At 42.6% G+C, this 19,452-nt stretch overlaps 1 protein-coding gene and 1 pseudogene across 1 annotated transcript in view; one reads left to right on the top strand and one right to left on the bottom strand.

Moving 5' to 3' along the window:
• LOC142391556 (protein NLRC3-like) overlaps positions 1-19,452 on the bottom strand; it is a 189,516-nt gene that overhangs the window by 80,426 nt on the left and 89,638 nt on the right. The gene's annotated exons all lie outside the window — the stretch shown is intronic.
• On the top strand, positions 15,785-16,876 carry LOC142391950 (stonustoxin subunit beta-like; annotated as a pseudogene).

Genomic DNA, 19,452 nt, shown 5'->3' with positions numbered 1-19,452 from the left:
GATGGGACGATACATGAGGGGGGTCTTCTGGCACCACACCTTCTGGTCTGCCTGGGCTGGTTCAGGTGGAGACCCTCGTTCATGGCAATATTGTGCAAATCTGGCATACCTTCTCTGGGCTATAGAGCAGTTTGCACCTCGCTGTATTGAGACACACCCACCTGGCCTTCAGCTCAGAGCGCTCCACAACAGCACGGGTGCTTTGTGTAGTCTATTTGTCCGATTATGTTTGGCAGTCTAACCAAGGCATGAAAGTCCTTCTTAATTTGTACTTGTTGGACAGCGGTGTATGGGAATCTGATGTACCACGGGTGATAAACTGATGAGAGCTTTGATGACCAAGCGGAGCGCACGACTCACAGAGGACTGGGACACCCCCGATCTGTCTGCAGTCTCCCTCTGAAAGGTTCCAGGGGCCAAAAATCCAAGGCTGGTGAGGACCTGGGCGTGTGGTGGAATTGGGTTTGATCAGCGTGTTTCTCTCTGGAGTTTTGGCTCTGCTGCATATTTGCAGCAGCACAGTCCTTGGCAATCTAAATTGCGATGTCAGCCATTTGTCTGTCTACACAGTCTCGGAGCACACATGCGCTAAGGCATCCAAAAGTAGCAAGTCAGCCGCTGGTTATGCTTCCCATTGACCTTGTTATAGCCAGAGTCAAATTAACCTTCAATTAGTGCACAATTTAAGTCAAACAGAATAATGTCAGCATCATTATGGGGTATAATGTATATATTTATTTATGTTTGCTTCAAAATAATTAAATATACAATCCGTTAGTCAAGCAAACTTGATTGGAATAACAGCGGACTATTTTACGAAACTCCTACGACAGGTCTGAATCACTCGTAAATTCTGTTCGTACCTGAAAGAAAACGTAAAATATGAAAAGATTAGTGAATGCACAAATTCTCTTAAATCACTCGTACGGACGATTTAAGAACAAATCCGTGCGTATGAACGGTTGTTGCATGAGGTATGCATGCTTAATACAGCTCCAGTCACGTGAAGCTTGACTGTAGACCTGGTTCTAATCAACTCTGAAACACTTCCACCAACAATCAGCTTATTTGGAAGCAAAGTTCAACGTTTCACAAAGACATCCCTTTTATTATAAGCCCAGATATGAAACCATGTGTGTGTGAACGCTGTAACAGTCTGATCCAAAGCACTGAAGCAGCAGAGGTAAATACATGGAGCGACACGCTGCCACAGAATCAGAGCACTTTCTGGTGGACCATCATTTTTTGGAACCACAGCGGTCCTCAGCCCATCGCCCCGATGACGTCCTTCTGCCACCTGTTGCGCTGACTCGTTTATGTCACCGTTTCTTTTTTTTATTTTATTTTTTATTGACATTCAGAAACAAACATTCACATCCGGTACATGCGCATAAATCTTGCATCTCTTGTCTGTCCTAAATGCCAAAGTGGTATTTTTGTTTTAGGTCTAAACGATAAAAAAATAAATGAATAAATAAATAAAAAGAACCAAACAACAACAAAGACACACAAGAATATGTACAAAGTGGGGAGTGATCCTTTTTATATGGCATAGTTATTGATTTGTAAAAAATAAAATCAGGCCTATGGGGTGTGACATAGTTGACCCAGTGTTCCCAGTATGAGGCGAATTTCTCCAGTTTAAAATTAACAAATGCTGTTATTCTCTCCATTTTATATATGTCTATTGTGATGTCCATCCAGATGTTGAAAGTTGGGCTCTCTTGTGATAGCCATTTCCTGGTAATACTCTTTTTACAAGCCATTAGCAGGATATTTACGAGGTGCTTATCTCTTTTCAGCCATCCCTCAGGTATGTGTCCGAAAAACATAGTCTTAATTTCGAGGGGCATTTGAAGATATCCTGTAGGGCGTTGTGTATCTTTTTCCAATAGTCCTTCATGACCGGGCAGTCCCAGAAAATGTGATAATGGTTTGCATTTTGATTTCCACAGTTCCTCCAGCAGACTGAAGAGTTATTGTCATAGTGAGATTTCTGGGAGGGTGTAATAAAGTACCTAATCTGGCTTTTCCAGCCAAACTCCCTCCACTTCTGTGAGCTGGTACACATCCATTGATACCTCCATATTGTTGTCCATTCTTCTTCAGATATAATTATTCCTCCTTCCTTCTCCCATTTTGTTTTAATATATGAAGTTGAATGTGATTTCAAATTCGACAGACTCTTATATAAACATGAAACAGTTCCATCAATAGTTTCTAAATTATAGGCTTTTGTAAACAGTTCAATCAGACATGTGCCAATCTTTGTTACATTTTTCATCTTCGTATCAATGTAGTGCCGCAGCTGCAGATATCGATAGAAGTCTTGTTTTTCTAATAAATGTGTCCTTTTAAGCGTTTCAAAACTGAGCATTTTTCCATCATTCATTACCCTGCATAAGGCTGTTATACCCATAGCTATCCAATCTTTGAATCTAGAGTCCAATTTATTAGGTGTAGACTCTGAGTCATAGGCGCACCATTTAAGAATTGTAATATCACTCGAGTTTATGTTCCTTTATGATAGTTTTCCATGTTTTAAGTGTCCATTTCACCCATGGGTTATCAATGTTATTTATGTGGGTTTGTAGGTTATTATCAGCTAAGATTGCCTGTATGGGAGTAAAGGGTATTAAGTCCTCAATGTTTTTCCATTGAGCAGTATATGACGGGTTGCACTAGCACATCACTGCTCTCATCTGCGCTGCAAAATAATATCTAAAACAGGGTAAGCCCCATCCTCCCTCTTGTTTAGCCAGCTGTAAAGTTTTGAGGCGAACCCTTGGTCTTTTACTTTGCCATATATACCTGGATAGCATTTTGTCCCACTCGTTAAATTGGTTTTGGTTCATCTCTATTGGTAGGGTCTGAAATAGATATAAAAATCTTGGTAATATATTCATTTTAATAGAGTCAATTCTCAAACTAAGGCTGAAGAAAGGAATTAAGTTCCATCTTTCTATGTCATCCTTTATTTTTTATGTATGGGTAGATAATTGTGTTCTGATAATTTTGTAAGATCTTTTGGTAGGTTGATGCCCAAGTATTTAAGAGACTCTGTTTGCCATGCCAAGGGGTATCTACTTTTGATTTCTCCTGGTGGGCTATAATTATATGAGAGTAACTGAGTTTTACTTATATTGACTTTATATCCTGATAATTGACCGTACTGTTCAAATGATTGCATCAATTTAGATAGAGAGTATGTTGGGTGCCCAAGACAGACCAAAATGTCGTCTGCATAACAGGCCAATTTATATTCCGTCCCTTTAATAGTGATTCCTTTGATGTCTTCATTTTGTCTAATATACTGAGCTAGTGGCTCCAAATATAATGCAAAGAGTAGTGGTGACCAAGCGCAGCCCTGTCTGGAGCCCCTTTCTAGCGTAAAGCTATTTGATACATATCCGTTGATTTTAATCCTAGCAGTAGGGTTGTCATATAGTGCCTGTATGGTTTTAATAATTGTATCGTGGAAGCCAAATCTATATAGGACTCTGTAGAGAAAATTCCAGTTGACAGAGTCGAAGGCCTTTTCAGCGTCTACGCTTATCACAACAGCTTTAATTTTATTTTTTTGTATATGGTCCATAATATGTAGTGTCTTTCGTATATTGTCTTGTGATTGCCGTTGGTGTATAAAACCTGTTTGATCGTTATGTATCAACGTTGGTAGAAACTCTTCTAATCGTCTGGCCATGATAGAGGTAAATAGTTTATAGTCTACATTAAGAACAGAGATTGGCCTAAAAGATCCACACTCCATTTTATCCCTGCCTTCTTTTGGTATGGCTGAAATTATTGCCTCCTTCCAGCTGGGTGGCGTTTGTGCCTTTTTTAAAGCCCAGTTCAATGTGGGAAGTAAAATAGGTATTAGTTCTTTTTTAAATTCCTTGTACCACTCTGCCGTGTAACCATCAGATCCTGGTGACTTGCTTAATTTAAGCCTACTAATTGGAGCTTTTAGTAGTTCTTCAGTTATATCCGCAGTCATTATTTCATTTTGTTCTTCATCTAGTGGGTAAATCTAGGGGATTCAGGAAGTTGTCAATTTGGGTTACACTCCTACCTGGGACTTCAGAATATAGGGTTTTATAGAACACTTCAAAAGCTTCCTGAATTTCATTTTGTTTATTTTTCATCACTTTTGTTCTTGGATGCCTAATTTTATGAATAGTATTTTCCACTATCTTTTTTTTTCAATTTCCACGCCAATACTTTCATAGATTTAGAGCCACTTTCATAGTGTCTCTGTTTCAGAAACATTAAGTTTTTCTTGATTTCTTGTGTGGTCAGACTATTAATTTCGTTCCTGATGTTTATAATTTCTCTTAATGTATCCTGTGCCAGATCCAATTTATGTTTTCTTTCTAGTTCTTTGAGCTTGTTTTTTAAATCCTCTAATTTTTCATTCCTATTTCTTTTCCTAAATGTAGATATTGCTATAATTCAAAACAGCCTTCAAAATATCCCATAACATAGGAGGTGTGACCTCTCCGGTGTCGTTGAACTCTAAGAAGAGACTCATTTCTGATTTAATTTGTGCCTTAAAAGACGGATCAATCAGCAGACTTGAGTTCAATTTCCATGTATTATTTTTTGACCGCAGGTTAAAATCAACAGATAAGTATATTGGTGCATGGTCACTCACATCTATTGTCCCGATTCCACATGTATGTATTTTATCTTTATCCTTCCCGAATGTTATGAAATGGTCTATTCTTGTATAGATAGAGTGAGGAGCAGAATAGTGAGTGTAATCCCTTCTGTTAGGGAAAAAGTCTCGCCATATGTCAATTAATCCCACCTCTTCAAAAAGTGTGTTTACTTTCTTATATAGGAACTTCATATCACGTGTTTTTCTACTAGACGAGTCTAGCTTTGGCTGTAGATGTATATTTAAATCCCCTCCACAGACCAAAAGGCCTTCTGTTTCCGCTACCATAATATTAGTGATTTTTTTTTTTTTTTTTGAAGAAACTAATATCACTCCCTGGGGGTGCATAGATGTTTAATAGGGTGATTGGATTCCCATCTATCTTTCCCCTGACTAAAATAAATCTGCCCTGCTTATCCCCCATTTCGAATACTTTTTCAAAGTTTAGCTTGTTTGAGATGAGGGTATCAACTCCTCTCCTATGTCCTGATTTGTATGAAGAAAAAAACAGATTAGTGAAGCCCATTCTCTTTAATTTTACATGTTCCTTATCTGTCTCCTGTAAGTAAACTATATGGGCTTGTTCTGTCCTAATTTTAGATAGGATTTTACTGCGTTTAATTGGATTCAACAGCCCATTGACATTGAACGAAAAAAATTTTACTTTGTCACTAGCCATGTGTATTTATTTGTAAGTGTATCAGCAAAATGAGACATAACAGCTCTACTCCCTGAACAAAAAACGAACATAAGTAAGAAAGAAAAAAAGAAAAAAAAAAGTGTGATTCCAAGGCTGGGGTCTCTAATAGATGACCCTGGGCTAAGCTAGATAGAACGTCTAGCTGTGAGGGAAAGCCTCTCCCACCTGTGAGCTGAGGGCCCTCACCATGGCACTCGGAAAAAAAGGAAAAAGGTCTCTGTTCATTACACAGAAAATGTGTCCTTATGCATCCCTCGTCTGTATATATTCTCACCTAGTTGGGGTAAGGGTATAGATGTAGATGTCTTGAGATGAATGTAGCACTGCCTTAAAAGTCAGTCAAAACTTATAATTCCTCTGGAGAGGGTGAGGGCTGCCTTCTGAAGGCTTGGAGTCTCTCCCTGATATTTTTCTCTCGCTCCTCACCTGTCCATCGCCGGCCCGGTCCTCCCACTGTTTCCCAGGCGGAGCGGGACAGCTGTTCAGCCAGACTCTCCCTCGGTGTAATCACACTGACTGGCAGCCCTCTGTCCTTCATGTCTTTGGTCGCCTCCTCCGCTGTCTGATACAGGATTCGCATCCCATCCTCATAAAACACTCGTAGTTTGGCCGGGAACGGGGTCTGAAAGTGGATATTTCTCTGCCTTAACGCTCGCTTCGTCTCAGCATATTCCTTCCTCTTCTGCAGAACTGCTGGGGTGTAATCTTGGTCAAAGTATATTATCCTCCCATTCAGGAAGATCTTCTGTCCCCAAGCCTTGCGCAGAATCTCTTCTTTAGTCCTGTAGCGGAGGAATTTGACTATTATTGACTGCGGCTTGTCTTCCCTGTCTCCGGCGGGTCTTGGCGCCAGCGCGCGGTGCGCTCTCTCGATATCAAGCTCCATGGTCTGGGGCAGAGTCCTGCACGGGTCCGTTTTTTGAGACCCGCACCCACCCATATCCACAGAGTACAGCACCCACCCACCCGCAAATCCGTGGTTATTTCAAAGTTAAATCCGTACCCGCCCGGACCCGTTAACATTCTACCCGTTACCCACCCGTGCCCGTGAAAAATCACACAAATCGAACGTATTCCCATAGAGCACTTTATTTTTAAATGCGCCTCTGAAAAAACAACAACAACAACAACGTGGCGCCAAAGAGGCTTCTATAGGAAGTAAGTGCCAAGCGATTAACTGATAACATGAAATTTTGCACAAGAGGAAAGGCCATCTATCTCAGGTTACTGTGCAGGAACAATATATCGTCCACAGTCCCAGGTTTGAGCTGCGTTCTGCGCTCTTGGATCACAAATCCAGCGGACGAAAAATCTCTCTCACTGGCAGCGCTGGATGCGGGGATTGAGAGGACACCTCGCGCAATTCTTGACAGGTTGGGGAAATCCTCTTGGTGTTCTTTCCACCACAAAAGGACATCGAACGAATCGCCCTTTGGTGGCTTGAGTTGGATGTATCCTGAAACTTCATCCTCATCCGACTCTGTGTCATCGCAGGAATCCTCAACATCGGACCAGTGTTCGAATTATCCACCGGGCTTCTGGGGGGTCGGACTTTTTGCGGATCAATTGATGACGTCACCCCCCCCCCCCCCCCAAAAAAAAAAATCATGATATGCAAACACAACAATATGTTATCATTTGCAAACTCCCTGCTAGAGCCTCATATGAATCAAGTGACCACGTTTGCGGGAAGATCACATCAAAGCACTCGTCTCCGTAAACTCCGTGTTGCCAGATTGGACTGTTTTGGATGACCGTCTGTGGGTAAAAATGGGTATTGGGCGAGTTTTTCTGTATCTGTATATGGCTCTATGGCCATAGAAATAAATAGAATTCAGTTTAGACTGGTTTAGTTTAGATTTAGTGCCTCCAGGCGGGGTTTGAGCATGTTTGGAAATCATCTGGCAACCCTGCAAAATCAGCGCTGCGCAGGTGAATTCAGCTCAAATCTGCACGCAGCACTGCCAAGTTCAACCACCTAGCCAAAGTTTGTCTCACACACGTTGCTGCAGCAGGACCTTGCTAAATTTCCAGTTAGAAACAAGCACAGCAGCAGAACCAACACATGCAGAATAATACATAAATATTAAACCTAGCAACGACCCAACTTCAAACAGCTGTATGGCTTACCAAAAGCCCAGCAAACTAACTAGCCTACATTATGTAGTGCCCATGAGACGCAATCAAGAAATGTCAATCAGCAAAGTGAACCCAATGACGCATACAGAATCAAGCTGTAAATTATCAGACTACAACTGCCAAATTCAACATAGCTTGTAATGTCCGCTGTAAACAGTGTGCACTTTTCTTGAGATTGAAAAGTGCTATCAGACAGCCCCGTGGTGCTAGTAGTCATGGTATACTGCTAGCTGCTACATGAAATGGCTTCAAACACAGTCAAAATTATGATTAATCCTATATTTGTCACGGCGGACATATGGTAAGGAATCTCATTTTTCCTACCTGTGGGCATGCTATCCTATTTGCCTCCTTGCTCGACACAGCTATCCTTGCTTCTTGCTTGGTGGAGTCACACTATCCATTTGCCTTCTTCTAACTTAGTTAAATGATATTATTCCAATTGTGCTTTAAACACATTATAAGCCTTGTATTTTATTTTCTGACATCAAGTATGTTGGTTGGTGTATTCTGGATTAGAGCAGTCCGCCTCTGTCTTTGAACTGAGACTACTTGTGCATGTTGACTCGATGAAATTCCTCTGATGTAGTCCTAGGCTAACTTTTTTCTCATGGGAGAAAGGGAAGGGCGGTCACCTGTCTTGAGTGTTTGTAAGTTCAGTGCTTTAAAGTTGAAATAATATTAGTCTGATTTGTTAGTTTCATTTAACAAATCACGGGAAACCTCCACCTTGACACCTTAATTCCATGCACTCGCATCTCAAACATCATTTTAACGGGCATCAAAACCCTGCATCTCAGTGCTGCCGATGTTTTGGACTACGAGCGAGCTGCCTGCGAACATGCGAATCGCCCGCTGGTGGTACAGTCCATTGAAGGGGTGTTCCAAAACGCATTTTATTTGGTTATTCATAGTACACATTGAAAAATACTAAGTAATAAGACATTTTCAACACCTGATTTTAATAATAGATCAATTTTTTCAGTACCCCCCAAAAGTGTAATTTAGTCCCATTTGGGGGGTATCAAGTCTCAATCGGGGGGGTCAGACCCCCCCGGTACTCCCCATAATTCGAACACTGCATCGGACAAATGATCAGATGGGGCGAGACGGGGTCTCTTCGGTGCTTGGTTCAAAACCTCGGTGCTGGGGCCTGGTGTAGAGTCGCGTCTCTCGCGGAGTTCTGGTAAGAATAGAAATAATAATAAACAAAATAAATAGATGTTAATCAACATGTCCGTGGCTGCGGTAAAACAAACATGCGTGTATGAATAACTGACTGATTCATGGAGATGCGGGTGAAGATGGCTACTGTAGGCTACTAAAATAATAATAATAATAATGATAATAATAAAAATAGGCCGAGTAATAATAATAATAGCTGACTACAAAATAACAGACTAAAATCACAACTCACCTTCCACAAGACGCCGAGCTTCATCGTGAACTCCGATTGCGTCAGCCTCATTGGAAAGCAGCTTCAGGCTTTTCAATTTGGGGTGCAAGAACATTGCCAGCTTGTGCAGGAGGTGCAGTTTAAACTTCTCCTCCAGGACCTTGAGACATCTCTCCTTCAGGGATGACAATAGCCCTATTCGGACGGGACTAGTTCAATGGGGGGACGTATGGTAATGTTGGTTAACCAGACGACGCCAGGGAGAAGAAATGACCTATTCGGACGGGACAAGAAATCCCTGTAATATTCATCTAACATGGGAGGAGTTTTCTTGAATATAAAGCATTCTGCTCCAAAATTATTGTATACAAACGCAGAAGACTTTTTTGTTTGTTTACCTGAATGATAAGTATTACTAAAACGTATTGTACAGTATAACAGAACAGAAGATTTATTCATTTTTGACCTTAATGTAAAGTACTGCTCACCAAAAGTTTTGCTCAGGATACTTATTTTACCTGAATGTAAAGTATAGTTTAAAAAAAGGATTGCACAACGAAACTTAAGTGTAATTTTCTATTTTACACCTAATTGTTTCTCTCTTTAAAAGGATGTGACGATATATTCCGTACTTATTACCGAGGGTCGCATTCGCACGGGATTAGTATTACCTATGGTAGATACTCCGGACCGTTTCACAGGAGGTAGAATTCTCGGCAAAGTTTACCGACATACTCCGCTATCTTTACTGACATGGCGCGTTCGGACGGGACTAGATTTCCCGGTTATTATTACTTTACCCCAGGTCCCCCCATTAAACTAGTCCCGTCCGAATAGGGCTAATGTCATGCTGTCAGTCGGGCACGGCTGAAGGTGTCGTCGTAAGCGTTGCATCCACACAGCTGTCAGGTGAATGGTGGGTGTTTTCGAAGCTTCCAAGGCCTTGGTTGCCTCTTTAAATCTTGCCAAAAAAGCCACAATGTCCAGCAAAGTCTCCCTGCTTATTGCGGTCAAGCGATCTTCCTCGCCTCGCTCCTCTAGGAGAACACGGATGGCCTCGTACTGGCTGCTGATGGAGTCCAGCATTGTGTGAAGCGAGTTCCACCGCGTCTCCACCGACGCTTTCAGTGTTTTCTCCAGACGGCTCTGGAGGTGTGACTGCTTAAAATAAGTCACCAGCGATTTGGCAGACTCAATAAGCCCACCGATCTCTTCACCAAACACTTGTTCCTCTGTGTGTTTCCCCAACGTGGTGTGCAGCACTGTGTTCAGGACATGTGCTGCGCAGTTCAATCGGGTTACTGTACGGAGAGCAGCGACGATGTTTGAACCCTGGTCCGTAACATACACAAGTTTGGAGAAGAACTCGTCCAGTCCGAACTTACGGAGTGCTTGCATCAAAGCTGGCTTGATGTTGTCAGCTGTTTTCCGCAGCGAGCTGTCCCATTCTGCGGTGCAAAGCACTCTCTCCTTCAGCTCCCACTCTTGGGTGATGTAGTGCACGCTCACACAAAGATAGCCCACTTTTCGGAAGTCATCAGTCCAAAAATCGAGCGTGACAGCACCGTTGCTGTCAGTCATCTGTAACTTTATCTCAGGAGCGATTTTCTGCCTCTTTTCCTCTGCGAACTTTTTAAGTCTGCGAGAGACAGTGGTAGGATCGGGCAGAAGTTGACGCGCATCCACTGCACCGGCCCGCGCTCCGACGTTGATCAAGCCCTGGGCTAATTCCAAAAAACCGTTGCCATTAACGGTTTCAAAAGATCTGATGTCTCGACTGACAAAACTCACAGCCAGCTGCGCAATGCTCTCCTTGTCCCCATGCCTTGGTGGTTTGTAGCTTTGGGAAAAAAATCTTGTAATTGATGATGATGATGAGGCGGCACTTGTTGCTGTCGTCCTGGCGCAGCTCTCTGAATGTTTCCTCAGGGAAGACGTTCCCAGTTTCTGACTATCGTATGCCAGTATTTTGTGATTTACACGCTGTATAGCCAGTTACCGTGTTGCCATCCTGGTCTGCTATTAAACCAAACTTAGTCCAGATATCTGACTTTGCCCTGGAAGAGTCGTTGTTGACTATTTTATATAAACCGTTGGCCAATCTTGCTTTGATCTGCTCCGACATGCTGATGCTGCTAACGTAACTGATGTACACTGTACATGTACAGTATGTACTGTAGCATATTTAAACTGCTTTCACAGCGGACCACTGTTTTTATTCACGTGCTACCCACCCGTATTTAACTTACCCGCCCGCATACCCACCCGTGAAATTTCTGTATGTTTAAAACCCACCCGTTTCAGCATCTATTTACCCGTGCCCGCGGGTACCCGACCCGCTGCAGGACTCTGGTCTGGGGGATCTCCAGCGTGTCCCGCAATAGTTTTTCAACAAACTGCATCATAGACGACCCCTCGGCTCCTTCGGGAACATTGTATATCCTTAAATTCTCCTGTCGGGATCTCCCTTCTTGGTCGAGTAGCTTGTTTTCTTGCTGGTGCATGACTTTTATCATCTTGTTCATTACGTGCTCCATGTTTTGAACACGGTCTTCCACCTTTTCAATTCGCACCTCAGCCTCCGCTATTTTCTGGTTAACGTTGGTGATTTCTGATTTAATGTCGTTTAATTGTTCTTTTGTCTTTTCGGAAGTCCCGAATTTCCTCCAAAACTTTGGCTAAACTTGCGGCGGCATTTGGGTGAATGTTAGCATTAGCTCCGCCATCTTGTGCCTGTGTAGGTGAGCTGTTCTCCGGATTTTAGTCCTTTGCAGGCTCTGCAGCAGTGCTTTCTTTGTTTGTGCGCGTCTTCCCCATTCTTGCCCCTCTAGTCTGTTCGAGTATTATCTGAAAATCTGTCTTTGACGGTCTAACGGGGCGAAATAACTATTTTCGCGAGGGAGCTCTCACTTTACGCTAGTGAGATTTCTGGGAGGGTGTAATAAAGTACCTAATCAGGCTTTTCCAGCCAAACTCCCTCCACTTCTGTGAGCTGGTACACATCCATTGATACCTCCATATTGTTGTCCATTCTTCTTCAGATATAATTATTCCTCCTTCCTTTTCCCATTTTGTTTTAATATATGAAGTTGAATGTGATTTCAAATTCGACAGACTCTTATATAAACATGAAACGCACGGTGACGCATTCAGGGTGATGGCGTCACCGGAACCCCTATGTCACCCTTTCTGTCCCTTTCTGTCCTTTGCTCAGACTTTAGAGAGTTGATTCTTCTGTTTCTTTTCTCCATCCAGCAGCTTTTCTGATTCCAGAACTGTGATCAGCAAATAAAAGAGATTTAATTTTCTGTGTTTCCCTGACGAGCGTCTCAGTTTCACATCAGTGAAATCAGCTTCTTCTTCACTGCTGCTCTCACTGTGGTGCAGACCATATTTTTATCTGAACTGGACTCAGTGGGGAGTGTCTGCATGTGTTCGGGGCTAAAATGGGAGCAGAAATCAGTTTGATCCACGTGTGTGTAGTTTGATTCTGACTCAGATTTCTGAAGACACAGAGTCAGTAATGTGAGACAGTTGCAGACATTCAGCTTGAGTTTCAGAGCAGTTCTCTCAGAGTTTCTGTTGTTGTGTGTGTCTGCAGCCTGTCAGGCTGTCTGATCACAGAGGAAGGCTGTGCTTCTCTGGCTGAAGCTGTGACCTCCAACCCCTCCCATCTGAGAGAGCTGGACCTGAGCTACAACCATCCAGGAGCCTCAGGAGAGAAGCTGCTGAGGGCTGCACTGAAGGATCCACACAAACTCAGGTATGGAGAGGCCTGCTGTAGCCACACAATGTGTGATAGAGGAGGAAGAGCTGGGAACATGTTCTCTGTCCTGCACTCAGCCCTGTGCTTCTGCTTCCTGCTGAGTGTTACATGAACAATCACACATGTAGGAGCCTGTTTCCTTTGCTCACAGCACAAACGCTGGTTGGACATGAACAGCAGATATTTGTGGAGGAGGTCTCCAAGGAGAACATCTGCAGGAACAGCAGTGAGAAGTGTCTGTTGGTCCTCTGACCCTGGATCAGACGCACAGATGGGTCCTGGACATGTTAGCCTAGCTTAGCACAGAGATTTCTAGAACCATGTTCAGCGTACATCTGGAAATGCGTACATGTCGGTTAGACCTGCGTCCTGAGAGAGGATCTGGATGTTTGGCTGCCCTGAAACATTCTGAGAGGAGTCAGCAGAAACAATGTGACCATCAGGAGAGACCATGATGTCAGAGACTGAAGAGATTTCAGCACAGTGTTTAAAGCTCATATTTGGGTTCAGAAATGAGTGAAAAATCAAAGTGAAAATTCTTCCAAAGTTGAAGAGTTGAATTCAGACAGAAACTTCATCATCTCCATCATCTGACTGCAGAAAACATTTAGTTTGAACTTGTTTTTGTTGGGTTTTCAAGTAAAGCCCTCACAGAAATAAGTGATGAGGAAAGCAGCACTGAAACATTGTGAGGCTCTGTGTGGATGATGGGAAACAGGTGGCAGAGGAGGAAGGCTAACCAGTCTCATTGTGTTCATAAAGAGCCGACAGGACTCCACCGGTTAGTAAAGATGAACTTTAGGAGCCTTCATAGATATGTAATGTGCTCCATTTGATGGAGGCCCCAAACCTTCTGGATCCAGATGTTATATGAAGGGGGGGTTCAGCCATCTAATAGTTCTGCAGCTCAGTGCTGCTGTGAGTAATATATTTACAGATGTTTCTCTGACCTCCCATTCAGCCCTTTAGGCATCACTCCTAATAGAGCCTCAGTAGCATCCCGAGGTATAGCGCATCAGATACCTCTCCCCAGAGTGTCTTTACTTTGGGACATAAGCAGAATATATGGGTATGATTGGCAGCATGTGCTCCACCACAGTGTTCGAATTACGGGGGGTACCGGGGGGGTCTGACCCCCCCGATTGAGACTTGATACCCCCCAAATGGGACTAAATTACACTTTTGGGGGGTACTGAAAAAATGGATCTATTATTAAAATCAGGTGTTGAAAATGTCTTGTTACTTAGTATTTTTCAATGTGTACTATGAATAACCAAATAAAATGCGTTTTGGAAAACCCCTTCAATGGACTGTACCACCAGCGGGCGTTTCGCATGTTCGCAGGCAGCTCGCGCATAGTCCAAAACATCGGCAGCACTGAGATGCAGGGTTTTGATACCCGTTAAAATGATGTTTGAGGTAGTTAATATATGGTTTTGAAATGTTGGGGGACACATATTGTTTTTTTGTTTTTTTTTGTATTTTTTCTCTCTTTTTTCTTTATCCAATTATTGTCCTCTAATATATGTTATAATTTGCCTTATTTCTGTGCCTTGAGGATTGTATGAAGAAAGAGAAAAAGAACGAAGGAAAATATGGAAGAAATTATTAAAGTGAGAAGAAAGAAAGAAAACATAGGTCCCCCATAAGGGGGGGGTGGTGGATGGGTTTAAAAAAAAAAAAAAAAAAAGATGTTTGAGATGCGAGCGCGTGGATTTAAGGTGTCAAGGTGGAGGTTTCCCGTGATTTGTTAAATGAAACTAACAAATCAGACTAATATTATTTCAACTTTAAAGCACTGAACTTACAAACACTCAAGACAGGTGACCGCCCTTCCCTTTCTCCCATGAGAAAAAAGTTAGCCTAGGACTACATCAGAGGAATTTCATCGAGTCAACATGCACAAGTAGTCTCAGTTCAAAGACAGAGGCGGACTGCTCTAATCCAGAATACACCAACCAACATACTTGATGTCAGAAAATAAAATACAAGGCTTATCATGTGTTTAAAGCACAATTGGAATAATATCCTTTAACTAAGTAAAAAGAAGGCAAATGGATAGTGTGACTCCACCAAGCAAGAAGCAAGGATAGCTGTGTCGAGCAAGAAGGCAAAAAGGATAGCATGCCCACAGGTAGGAAAAATGGGATTCCTTACCATATGTCCGCCGTGACGAATATAGGATTAATCATAATTTTGACTGTGTTTGAAGCCATTTCATGTAGCAGCAAGCAGTATACCATGACTACTAGCACCACGGGGCTGTCTATAGCACTTTTCAATCTCAAGAAAAGTGCACACTGTTTACAGCGGACATTACAAGCTATGTTAAATTTGGCAGTTGTAGTCTGATAATTTACAGCTTGATTCTGTATGCGTCATTGGGTTCACTTTGCTGATTGACATTTCTTGATTGCGTCTCATGGGCACTACACAATGTAGGCTAGTTGCTAGTTTGCTAGTGGGCTTTTGGTAAGCCATACAGCTGTTTGAAGTTGGGTCGTTGCTAGGTTTAATATTTATGTATTATTCTGCATGTGTTGGTTCTGCTGCTGTGCTTGTTGCTAACTGGAAAGTTAGCAACGTCCTGCTGCAGCAACGTGTGTGAGACAAACTTTGGCTAGGTGGTTGAACTTGACAGTGCTGCGTGCAGATTTGAGCTGAATTCACCTGCGCAGCGCTGATTTTGCAGGGTTGCCAGATGATTTCCAAACATGCTCAAACCCCGCCTGGAGGCACTAAATTTAAACTAAACCAGTCTAAACTGAATTCTAATTATTTCTATGGCCATAGAGCCATATACAGATACAGAAAAACTCGCCCAATACCCATTTTTACCCGCAGACGGTCAAAACAGCCCAATCTGGCAACACGGAGTTTACGGAGACGAGTGCTTTGATGTGATCTTCCCGCGAACGTGGTCACTTGATTCATCTGAGGCTCTAGCAGGGAGTTTGCAAATGATAACTATTGTTGTGTTTGCATATCATGATATTATCATGATTTTTTTTTTTGGGGGGGGGGGTGGGGTGACGTCATCAATTGATCCGCAAAAAGTCCGACCCCCCCCCCCGAAGCCCGGTGGATAATTCGAACACTGCTCCACCATTCCTCCAGCATCAGCTGGAATGGGACCGGCTCATTCTAGATACTATTTCTGGAGTCCTGAAAAATGTGACAGTTATTTTCCTCCTTTCAGGGTGGAGCCTGCTGGAGAACGATGGCTGACACCAGGGCTGAGGAAGTGTGAGTGTGTTCTTCATCTGATTCATGACATCCAGCCATCGTCACACTGTCACATCACTCATTGATCAAAGTGAACAGATGATGGATCAATAACTGCAGCTGGACTGTGTTTGTTCTCTCCTTCAGATTCCTGTCAACTCACAATCGACACAAACACAGTGAGCAGAGAACTGAAACTGTCTGACAACAACAGGAAGGTGACACATGTGATGGAGGTTCAGTCATATCCTGATCATCCAGACAGGTTTGATGACTCGTGTCCTCAGCTGCTGTGTAGAAATGTTCTGACTGGTCGCTGTTACTGGGAAGTCGAGTGGAGAGGAGACATTTATATATCAGTGAGTTACAGAGGAATCAGGAGGAGAGGAGACTGTATGTTTGGAGGGAATGATCAGTCCTGGAGTCTGAGCTGTACTGGTGGAGGTTACTATGTCTGGCACAATAATAGAAAAGCACCCATCTCCTCCTCCTCCTCCTCCTCCTCCTCCTCCTCCTCCTCCTCCTCCTCTGTCTCTAACAGAGCAGCAGTGTATGTGGACCGTCCTGCTGGCACTCTGTCCTTCTACAGAGTCTCCTCTGACACACTGATCCACCTCCACACCTTCAGCACCACATTCACTGAAGAACCTCTGCATCCTGGATTTATGTTCTGGTTCGGTTTACCTGGTTCCTCAGTGTCTCTGTGCTGAGTATACAGAGTGTCCTTCTGTCAGAGAATCCCTGCTGAACAGATAGTTCAGTCTGTTCATGTCTGTCTCTTTCACTCAGAAACACCTTTTCAGATTCAAGGATTCAGTCTGTTTCTGTTTGAAACTCTTCTGAATGATTCCTTGGAAACTTCTTCCTCTTCCAGTCCTTTAAAGATGGAAGCTGCCATTCTTCCAGGATGTTGTTTTTCTGTGTGTTTCCAGTCAAAGCTTCACACTGAGTATCAGCAGGTTGTGTTTCTCTGCAGCTGACTTCAACTGAGACCATTCAGCTGAAGTCAGCTGCAGTTAGTTTGCTGCACATGTGACAAACTGTGACATCAGAGAGGAATCACTGAGCTGCCATCAGCCCAGATGGATTCCAACCTGCTGACAGATGTTCTCTGATTCTGCTCCAATGAGCAGAGGTCTGGTTAGCAGCCGGGGTTCATCCTGATGTTTCACACATTCACTTCCTGTTAGATGATGAAGGACACCTGGACTGGAGCTGGTTTCTGATGGCTGAATGTTGCTGAATGTTGCTGTTGAACGCTCACAAAGAGGACTGAAAGGATCCTTTACAAACAGCATGTGGACCTGAACAGTCCACAACATCTGCTTTGGACTGATAGTTCCTGATGTGGAACATGTCGGCCGGTTTTCCTCGCTGCTGCTGTTTGGATCCAGATGTTGCAGAGACTCTTCCTGCTTCTCTCAGTACGTGCATGTGTTTGTGAACGCTGGTGTGAAAATGAGCTTTTTCTGAAGTGGCAGCTGAATGTGCTGATGTCCTGCAGACAGATGGACATCAGCTGACCTGATGGCTTTAAAGTGAGTAGCTGGCTAAGTCTCCATGTTATTTTCCTCTGTGATTGTTTCATGTTCAGAGGGAAGAGTTGGAAAATATTTACTGTTTACCAGGGTGCTTGCGCAAGTCTTGAAAGTCTTAATAAGTATGGAATTTTGAAGCACTGTTTTCCAGACCTTGAAAAGTCTTGAATTTTGTGTGAAAGTCTTAATAAAGTATGGAAAATAAATGTATGGTAGAATTTTACAGTAGGCTCAAAAGCATTGTGAAATGAGAAATAGGAAGGTAGGCTATAAAACTATAATTTTACTAACTGGTCACGTACTGTATTAGCCTAATGGGATGATATCCAATCAACGCATGCTTAGCCTAGTCTGGCACATTTTCGTAACGTCACTGCTGAGGTCTATTGACATGTACTTGTGATTTTCAAGTTTTGAAACGTTTTCATCAGTAAAAGCATAATTTACTGTGAATAATGCATTTGTTCATTGAATACTAGCCTATAAAAATTAACATTTCTAATAAACACAGTTGGTACAATCTCCACCAATGAAGTAGGCAGTAGGCACACAAGTTACAAGTACATAAAGTTAAGGTCTTGGGGAAAAAAAGTATCAGTTTTAAAAAAGTCTGGAATTTTAATTTGGAAAAAGAGCAAGCACCCTGTTTACTGTGTGAAATATAAAGTTTGCAATGATCACATGATTCACAGTGAACTGATGTTGAAATCCCAGGGTTTTCATACATTCACATGTTTAATTTGTCCCTTTGTGTACATGTACAGACAGTAATAATACAGAAAGTAAATGTAATGCAGAACTAAATAAACACCAATCTTTATTGATTTAATAATAAAATGTGTGTTTAACTGTGTAGCTGGATACCCAAGCAGCTGTAATGTTGGAATAAAAAAAGACATCCAACCAGGAACAGAATGTGAAATAAAGAGGCAGATCTGCAGGTTTCCAGCCCACAGAGGAGTCCCAGTCCAGCCGGCTGCTGCAAACAGTGAAATCCTCTTTGTAGCTGCCATCAGGAGTGAAAGTCTGATTCTGGCGTCAGACTGATTCTGAGCTGTTTAGAAGCTTTGGGCTCAATCCCCAGGCAGGAAAAAAGTATTTAAAGCTCAGCAGCACACAGGTGAGGAAGAAATGAAGCGGAATGGTTGTTTATCACTGTGGTGAGACAGCTCAGAGTGATCGAGAGTGTTTCAGTTCTCACAAGTTGTTTTCAATTTAGGGGATTTGATGAAAATAATTTTAGGGTAAAAACTCAGAAGAATCAAATGTGCTCACAGTTTGCAGCAGAATAAAAAGTAAAAAAATAATTGGGCCAATATGAAATGTTTCAATAACAACAATTAATTAAAGAAAAGTCACATTTCTGGTTTTACACAATTCAGAATATTTCAACACAGTTATGTACGTGTTCGGCACCTCGTGTGTCTTTGTCTGCTATTTGTTTCTGTTCATTCAGTCACATTTCAGTTCATCAAATATTAACACGATTTAGCTCAAATTTAAATTTCTGCCTCTGAACAGGGATACAAGTATTTTATATTTATATTCCCACTTTTCTTCATATATTTCTGTATATATTTCCACATTTATTTCCTTCATCTTTGACAGATCTGTCCTGTTTGTGGCAGTTCAGTAAAAATATGGAGTTTCTGCAGTCCGGGGGCTGAACTGACATCATGCAGTTTATCTTTACACCACAAGAGGGCGACACATCACCTTAAGTGAAGAGTCCCCTTCCTTCACAGTTCCAGCAGATATTAGTTACATTAGAGCCGAACTGAACATGGATCAGTAACATTTATTAAGTCCTGATCACTGGAGGCGGCCTTGTTACCACAAGGGTAGTGAGACAATCAATCTGGCAAAGACTGGTTGCCCCTGCAGCTCCTATAAAGCTGCCCCGAAGAGGGCAGATGAGAAGCAGGTGTGACAGCAGGAGCGATCCAGACTCCGCCCAGGGCTTCCAGGAAATCTGCTCAGCCCCACCTGAGACTCAGAAGCAAAGCAACAACACAGCCAAGCATGATC

The sequence above is a fragment of the Odontesthes bonariensis genome, chromosome 11 (genome assembly GCF_027942865.1).
Source record: "Odontesthes bonariensis isolate fOdoBon6 chromosome 11, fOdoBon6.hap1, whole genome shotgun sequence".
Classification (NCBI taxonomy): Eukaryota; Metazoa; Chordata; class Actinopteri; order Atheriniformes; family Atherinopsidae; genus Odontesthes; species Odontesthes bonariensis.
The sequence above is the reverse complement of the archived record's forward strand: the minus strand, read 5'-3'. Positions and strand labels throughout refer to the sequence as shown.